Here is a 9,299-nt window from a genome sequence, read left to right on the forward strand (position 1 = left end):
ATCAACCAGATCCACAAAGAAAAGGTTGCCTCATGTGATGTCAAGAGCCAGTGAGAATTACAAGCAAAGGAATCTTCTGACAAAAGTGGAGTCATGGTGTGGGTGGGAAGGAAGGAAGTGAGGAAATGAGGGATGGAGATAGGAGGAAAGCAAAGGAGAGAGGGAGAAAGAAAGGAAGTAAAAGGAAGGAAGGAGGGAGGGAAGGAAGGAAGGAAGGAAGGAAGGAAGGAGGAAGGAGGGAAAGAGAGAGGGAGGGAAGGAGGGAGGGAGGGAAGGCAGGTAGGCAAGAAGGCAGGCAGGCCATACTTAAACATAAGTGAAAAGAAAGTGCTGAACTTTGGTTTCATTGAATTTTACCCCCATATGTCTTCAAAGTACCCAGGACGTGGGGGAAAAAAGAAAATAAATAAAATAGAAGAAAGCAGCAGAGCCTTGTTACTGAAGACGTCAATGTCATAGGGATTTGGGAGACTCACACAGATGGATTCACCAGCAGAGCGTAAGAGCAGAAAGGACTTTGGATAGGAGTCAGGACACCTGGCTCTGCCTCACCCTAGCTCTGTGACTTTAGGCAAATCTTTTCCTTCTTTGGGCCTCATTTTCCTCCAAAGCGAGGGTGGTGGTTTAGCACCTTACTCTCCCAACCGGGTCCATGACGGGCAGCAGTGGCATCACCCGGGAGCCTGTTAGAAAAGATCCATCCATAGCCACTGAATTTGCATTTCACTAGTTCCACATGAGGCTCACACACGTATGAGACTTGAAGTTTTAAGCTATTTTATCCTATTTATCCTGCCCCAGCATCCACCTTGGCTGTGTGCAGTCTCATGACTGGTGATAGGGGAGTGGCTGAAATCCTCCGGGGAGTTGGGTGGCCTCCCCCGACCTCTCCTCTCTTCTCCCCTGACCTCACCTGGGGAAACAGCAGTGTTTATTCTGGGTGTGTAAATGCTTGCTGGGCTGAGCATGCTCAGAAAGTCATTCATGAGGGCTGCTGCAAGGAGCAGAGAGCATACCTGATGAAGAAGTGGCTTCAGCTGCAGTGGGAGTCGTATCTGCAAATGCAGGGGAATGTTTTAGTTTGATCAACTACATGGTGGAAAACAGAAGGGCAGATGGATAGAACTAACACTATCGCAACCCAGATTTTTCATGTGTGTGTTGAGGTGTGCTTGCTGGGTCAAAGCATCACCTGAAACATGACACACACGGCCAAGCAGGAGAGGTGTGGACCCCCAGCCCTGGCCTCTCATGGGCACATCTGATCAAGACCAGTGCATGACACACACAGGCCAAGCAGGAGACGTGTGGACCACCGGCCCTGGCCTCCCATGGGCACATCTGATCAAGACCAGTGCATGACACACACAGGCCAAGCCGGAGAGGTGTGGACCACCAGCCCTTGCCTCCCATGGGCACATCCAATCAAGACCAGTACATGACACACACAGACCAAGCAGGAGAAGTGTGGGTCTCAGCCCTGGCCTCCTGTGAGCACATCTGATCAAGACCAGTACAGCAAGCAGAAGGTGTGCCCTGGTGGAGGGGCCACTTCTGTGTCTACAGATGAAGAGAACATGAACCTCAGTTTCTGTGAAAAGGATGCTGCGGTTTCTGTTTACACTGAGGTTCATACCATAGACAGAATAGCCAGTACCTATATATGTTCATTTGCCACAGAGAAAGAGAAAAAGTTGATCATATTGAACTATAGAAATGTGACAGGCAGAAAACATTACCGGAGGGTGTGTTCACTTCTGCTGAGGTTGAAGATGCATCTGTGTATTAACAAAGAGAGCAGGACACAGACCTGAGTGGAAGAAGGCTGGCTGTGTCTTTTCATTGAGGTTTACTTTGCAGGAAAAAGGATCATTACTGAGGTTCATTTTCTGAATAGAACATGACACACACGAAGCCAGTCTCATTAACTTAGTATCACGAGGGAGACTTTACCAGGTGGAGAGGTCACTTCTGCTGAGGTTGAAGAGATCTCTAGAGATAAAAGGAAGAAAAGACATATACCAGTGGAGGGGACTCCTGAGTTTCTGTTTTTACTGAGGCTATGTTGGGGACAAAATTTTTGAATTCCATTTTGATAAGCAGATCTCCAAGAAGAGGCACTGACGGGACAGCAGTCAGAGTGTTCTACCTGGTGTGGAGGTCACAGCAGTGGAGATGGAAACTTCAGGTGAACACAAAGGACAAGGCAGCAATAAGACACTCTTGTCAGGCACACGTGCCTCTACAAGATGCAGGAGATGAGAAGGTGGTGTCCTGGATCAGTGACTCCAGGCTTGTCCTCCTGCTCTGCAGACAGGAGTCATGGCAAGGCATCTCCAGATCCCCCACTGCCTCTGAGCCACCCCTCCGTTCCTTCCTGTGGGTCTCCATTCCTCTTGCCAACATGCTACTTCTTCCCATGGAGGTAGAGGCGACTGGGGGGCCACAGCCATGGGCCAGGTTTCTCAGTGGTATGGAGTTAATCTAACAAAGATTCTGTGAGTGGGGACTTGCTTTCCCGGCCTTTCTCCTCCTTTTAAATGGTTGGGGGCAGTGACCGAGGAAAGGGTCAGCTCTGCAGACTGGAACTTTCCCTAGTGAGCTGTCCCAAGATCTAGCTGAGGGTAGGAAGGGGTGGCGGGTCCATTTGTCTTTTGTACTGTTTCCCGCCAATTCAGCTTTATCAGTAACAAAGGCCTCATTTTGCTGCTGAATCTGATGTTTTATACCTCATTTGCTTCAGCCCCTAGAGGAGGGAAGACCACCCTCATTATCCCCCTTCCCTTACCAAAAAAAACCCCACAAGTCCCTCTACACTCTATTTGTGAAGTTCTCAAACCCAGAGTCACATTAGAAACTCCTCAGATAATTCCAACCAGCATCACTCCAAATCTATTGTATAAGAGACAAGTTGCTTGCTGTCTTGGTCAACTCCGCATCCCTTACTGCCTTGGCCATCCTCATTGAATGCTGATGAATGTCAAGGAGGATGAGGGAAAACCATGGCTTGACTTCTTTCCATTCTGGAAATACCACTTGGTGGCTGATCTCCAGGAGAAGTTCTCTCCACAGACTCAAGTAGGTGATTACCTTAGACCAGTGGTCCCCAACTTTTTGACACCAGGGATCGGTTTTGTGGAAAACAAATTTTCCACGGATGGCAGGGAGGATGGTGGATGGTTTCAGGATGAAACTGTTCTACCTCAGATCATCAGGCATTAGTCAGATTCTTGTAAGGTGCACACAACCTAGATTCCTCACATGTGCAGTTCACAACAAGGTTTGTGCTCCCATGAGAATCTAATGCTGCCACTAATCTGGCAGGAGGCAGAGCTCAGGTGGTAATGCTTGCTTGCCCACCATTCACCTCTTGCTGTGTGGCCCAGTTCCTAACAGGCCATAGAGCCCTACTGGTCTGTGACCTGGGGGTTGAGGACCCCTGCCTTAGACTACCAGTCAGTCAGTGAATGTTTTCATGGATTCAACTTGGCCTAATGGGTTGAACAAATTTTTCCCTTGGCTTATGCATTGAATTGAGCTGCCCAGAATTCATTGACCATCAGGGAATCAGAGATGGCCTTCAAAAGTAAGGTCAATATAAACATATTTAAAAACTCAAAAGATGACTAAAAATTAAAGAATTTAACCAGGACATAAAAAGTTGTTTAATAAATTCACTGGAAAACCAAACAAAAAAGATTATAGCAAGCAAGGTGGAACCCAAAATAACACTTAAATTACCTGTTGAGGTGGTTAGAGCAGTATTCAAGGATACTGGAAATGAGAAAAGGTAATTGGTCAAAACCTACCAAATGGCAAAGAAATTTTGTTTCATAGTTAATTTGTTTTCTTCTCTGTGTCCCTAGAACATAGAAACCATGGTCTTCATTTATTTAATTAACAAATATTGACTACCCACTCCTCTGTGCCAGGGACTGTGCCAGGGCTGGAGTAAAACAGCCAACAAAACTACATATGGTTCTTTCTGTCCTCAAAGAGAGGATTGTCATGGGAAATTCAGATGAGGTCAAATGATTATACATACAAATGTAAAATTGCAATTGTAGCAAGTGCTATGAAGGAGAGATGCATGGCACAGAGCCCAAGCAGGTAATCAGACCTAGCCAGGAAGGTCCTCTCTCTATCTTACCATCCTCCAACCACCACCTCATGCCAGGCAGAGAGTCTGGCCTGGATGATGCACCCTGCTCAAAGACGATGACAACTTGACACCACACCACCCCCAAGTCTGCCTAGTCTTGGCCCCAGTGGCGGACAGAGGTGATCCTGGTGTCCCATTTGCATACATATGCAGTGCAGTGGGCAGAGGGCATTACCAGGTGAAGGAATTACTTCTTCTGAAGTGGAAGCTATGCCTGAATATGAAACATAAGCAGAAATGTTAGTCAATTGATCAGAAAATTTTTATTCATTTTCATTCATTTTTATTCACAGTTCTGCCTTTACTTTGGTCTCATTTACTAGGAGGCTTTGTTGTTGGAAAAATTCACCTATGACGACTAGCTATTTTCCACCCTCTCAAATTCCCATCTTCCAAACTTAAAAACATATGCATGGTTATAAATTAAATCCTTCCTGAACTGAAACATGCTTCCCCGTTCTTTTAAATAAAAGATACTGATCATACTTGAACCTGCATGAATTCGGACTCATTAGGAAGGTATCAGTGCTGTTCCAGGATTCGATACAGAGCTGTTTCAAAGGATGTTGAGATAAGTGGGCATTTTTTGCTCCATTTAGAAAGTGACACTGAATGGTTTTTTTTGAACCCTTCTATGCCTATCAGAGCATCTGCTAGCATTTCCTGTCATTGCCAATGTAGCTTCTCTATTAGGTCTATACCTCCTAGGCCCCTGCACTCCCTCCCCAACCTGTTGTCTCTACTAATATAGAGTCAGCAGGGAGACCAGATAGCCAACTGTTAAGAGTGTATAGAAAGTAAGAACAGGCTCTGAGTAACAGGCTCTGTGGTATACCTCTGTGGGTATTCGAACACTTGAACTTGAATGCTAGGATCTCAGTTTGGCTGCATGAGGCACTCTTTGTCTATTTCTGGGTTCTAGTCTATTTTCCAAGGGATTCATTTAGCCAAGTGACTTCTGGACAAATAGTGGTATAATTGTACTAGCTAGGTAAATTTCAACATAACAATATCCCTTATATAGGCAGTAAAGGACATATGAGGAAAAAACTTGTTACCAGGTGTAAGGGCCAAATCTGTGGCTGAAATTGAAGCAGGAACTGTCAAGACAAGCAAAAGTTAAGAGAAAATTATAGTTAAATGCCATCCCTGTCAATCAAGTTCATTGGTAGAGAATTTTTGAAAATTGCCCTGTTTACAAATTATGCCCCAGCCATGTTCCTGTTTCATTCTCCTATTCTCTGTTTATTAAGCTAAGGGGATTCATAATGGGGCAGGTGGGTCATGGGGCTAGGACTCAAGAGACTTGGGTTCTAGTCTCTAGTCTTTGTGGAACACAGTATGTGACCTTGGGCAAGCTCCTTTGCATCTCTGAGCTTCAGCTACTGCATCTGAAGGGCTAGTACATGGAGAAGTCGCATCTGTATCACCTTGTTAGAAATATAGGCTCTCAGGATCCACTGAACCAGAATCTGTATTTTAACAAGATCTCCATGACAGGTATGTACACATTAAAGTTTGAGAATTACCAAGCGTGCAAATGGAGATGTCTATAGGCTTAGACATGCATGGAGGCCAGGAAGAAAGGGGAGAGAGAGAGTATGTGCCATATAAAGGAGGCAGTTGTTTCCTGCTCAGCCCCAGCCAACTGGTACCCTGCTGAAATTCATGTTGACCATTCTCAGATTTTTCGATCAAAGCTGGAGATCTGGATTTTTGTAGGATATCTTCCATTATTAAAAGGTGGGATTAAAACTAATTTAAACATGCATAGGTAAAACTGAGTTGTCTGCATCCAAACACAGTGGCAGGCCAAAACTGCCCCTGCCCACTTATGACTTCCAGTCTGAGCAATCTCTAAGGTTTCTTACAACTCTTAGAAAAATGTTACACTGTGATGGTGCCATATGACTTGTTCTCGCCTAAAAGAACTGGTGGGCAATTTTCACAGATCCAGTCACCAAAAGAGCAACATGTTTCCTTGTTTGATTTTCCTTATAGGTTAGTGTGTACCAATCCTGGCAGAAGGCTTTGAGATTTTTGGAAATAAGGACCATGGAAATATGGACAGTTCAGAGAAAATTTGAGTTGAGCTGACTTGAATTGATATGATATTTCACTAGCTTATTTAGCCAAACAGTGGTTAACTTAAGCCTTAGGATGATCCCCAAAGTGTCCAGAGGAAGGAATTTTATAAAAGGACACATGGGTTGCTTACATTAGGGAGCCAAGCCAGAACTCGGTGGGCAGCACACACATCCCTAAGGATGTGACTGTGAAGCTCCCATCACTGCGTTCTTACACAAGTGTGACCACTCAGTCCCCAGGACAGGCTTCCGGGGTGACTGTTTTCATCCTCTTGTTCTACACATGAAGAAACTGAGGCTCTGAAAGGTGAGGAGACCTGACTGCTGTCACCCAGTTGGTTAAGGCTGGAGCCAGAACATAATCCCAGGTTCTCTGACTCCAAATCCTGCGAGGCTGCATTGTCACTCAAAAGGTTTCAGTGGTCAAAGAAGTTTGAGAATCACTGGATTAAACTAAGTTTAAAAAAAAGATCCCTTACTATACAACTTGTCAGAGACTCTAATGTGTTAATAGGCTGTGAATCTTCAAGAGAGGAATATGGCATTTCCCTAACTTACATAGCCATGCAAATCCTTCTTTAAAATTTGCATATCAATAGATTAATGTACTGTACTGTGAAACACACTTGAGAGGTGTGGTACTCTATTATTTTCTGAAAATGCAGATTAAAGTAGTTTTGCCTGAGATATCTGAAGTCCTGTGGCTTGAGGGTTAAAAAAAAACCTCAGACTCACTGGATACCCAAATGTATGGACACTGATGAGGATGTAAGTGAAGTCATGTCACTAAAACTTGATTTCAAAGACCAGCTGTTGCACCAAAGAGGGAGGAAACAAACTAGACATATCGTGTGCTATGTATGGAAGCCACACAATCTCTGTCAATGTACTCCTTCATTTAATGAATATATAAGCACCTTATACATTGATATGAGCTGGTATTTAATTTCATATGAGATATAAACTCCAACCCTAACCATATGCAAAGTAATCTACACATATCTGATTTATAGAAAGCAAGAAAGAAACTAAAATTACCAGGTGAAGTGATCATTTCTGTAGTTGATGCTGAAATTGTAAAACAAACAGGAATTTAGGGTTTTTTTAATTTTAAAAATTTATATCTCAGACACATTAAAATTAGATACAGAACAACTTTTGAGATGTAAAATTAAAAACGACAAAGGTTTCTTGGTTGAGACTGAAAGAGAGACAGGGATGCAAGAAGGCAGAAAGTGAGAAATGCCCATCGCTTGTGAGAACCCCCTGGGATGGATCAGAGAGGCTGTTTCACTAAGGCATTGAAGAGGACATTGTTTCTAGAATGGCAAAGTACTAGGAGCCTTCCTAATTCTGACTTTAGGTTTCTAATGCTGATTTCCCATTTTCACCAAACTACTTTTATAACACAATACCAAGTTGTCTGAGCACTAAAGGAAAGTGATTCCTTAACATAATAAAGCGTATTGTGACTCTTGATTCAGTACTCACTTACTTTTGTTAATTGTCCATTACAGTTTAAATGCACAAATGACTCTAACCCTCCCACTGGAATGCAAGCTCCACGAGGGCAAGATTGTCTGTTGTGTTCATTACTACATCCTCAGCACCTAGAACTGTGCCTGGCACATATGAAGTGCTCAATAAATATTTGTTAAATAAATGGATGAATTCAATCCTTTTAGTGTAGTCTTTGTCCTATAAAATTAAGATAAGCTAAGCAGTGAATATTGCATTTCATTTCCTTTTCTATTCTACTTTTTTGGGAAGAGAAAGAAGCATAGATAATGCACAAACTGGGCTGATTTTTTTTTTTTTTTAAGGAAACTACGTCAAACCACAGAGGCCAAAAGAGGATAGTGTTGAAGCTTTCACACTGTATGTAGATGAGAGGATCTGGGTTTTCTTCATGGAATTTCCTGGAGCAGCACTGCAAAGTCAGCTTTAAAGCTCAAAACAGACAACTCTGGGACAAAGTCTAGGAAGTGCCATTACCCCAGTGGGTGGTTCACAGAAGGATCTGGTAATTCCTTGAAGACTGCAGAGACAGAGGGCCCTAAGGTGAACTCATTGAGCCTTGAGTCAAACACTGGGTAGATCAACAAATTAAGAGAGACTGAGAATAGCCAAGAGGCCTCTGGAACCAAGATCAGGGCGGGATGTGAGGCTGAGGGACTTGGGGGCTGACCCAGGGTTTATTATATGTCATTATGTATTCACTGCCCCAGGGAGCTCAGTGTTGAGAGTGGACCTTGGGCATTTGTTTAGAGGATGCCAGTGAGACCCAAACTTCCTCACGTTGGTTTCCCAGGTCCCCCACTGAGAGTCATGGCTCTGGCAGCCTCAGGAGAAAGCTGGAAGTGAGTATCTGTGCAGATGAGCCCAGTATCTTCATGGTGGCCATAGCTGCAGATGGACAGACCCAGATGGCAGCACTGACCTGGTGTGGTCTCCATGCCTTGACACTGCACATCTTCCAGGAGGATGTGTCCCACGCCACCACCCCCCACCCCTGCAACAAAGTGGCCATTCCCTGGGGTGACCAACGTCCTCCCCACAGCCCAGCTGCTGGCACACCATGTAGGCAGCGTTGATGCCCCAGAGGTTGTCGCAGATAGTCCCCCATGTGCCATTGTGGTAGACTTCAATGTGCCCTTTGCACTGCCTCCTCCCATCTGCCAACCTGACAATGGGCAAGGCTGGGGGAGACCCAGAGGTTATCACTGGAATGTGATCAGCTCTTCTGACAGACACTAGTGGGACTTTTCTTAGTTCTTAATACACACTCTAAATTCCAAAACTCTAGACATTCTTGCTTCCTGCTTCTGGGTCCCATAGGACTAAGTCAAACTAGTGCTTGCAAATTCAGTAACTGACTTTTTGAGGCTATTTGTGATTTCCAATATTTTGTTCTCTCATTCTCATCTTTGGATTGGAAATATGGCAATTACAAGGATAAGGATAAGTATCTGTTTTGAAGCTGAGCCATCAAACTGACAGGCAATAGTGTGGGGATATGTCAAACTCAACCTTTCATTATTTCATTATTA

Source organism: Papio anubis, chromosome 11 (genome assembly GCF_008728515.1).
Source record: "Papio anubis isolate 15944 chromosome 11, Panubis1.0, whole genome shotgun sequence".
Lineage (NCBI taxonomy): Eukaryota > Metazoa > Chordata > Mammalia > Primates > Cercopithecidae > Papio > Papio anubis.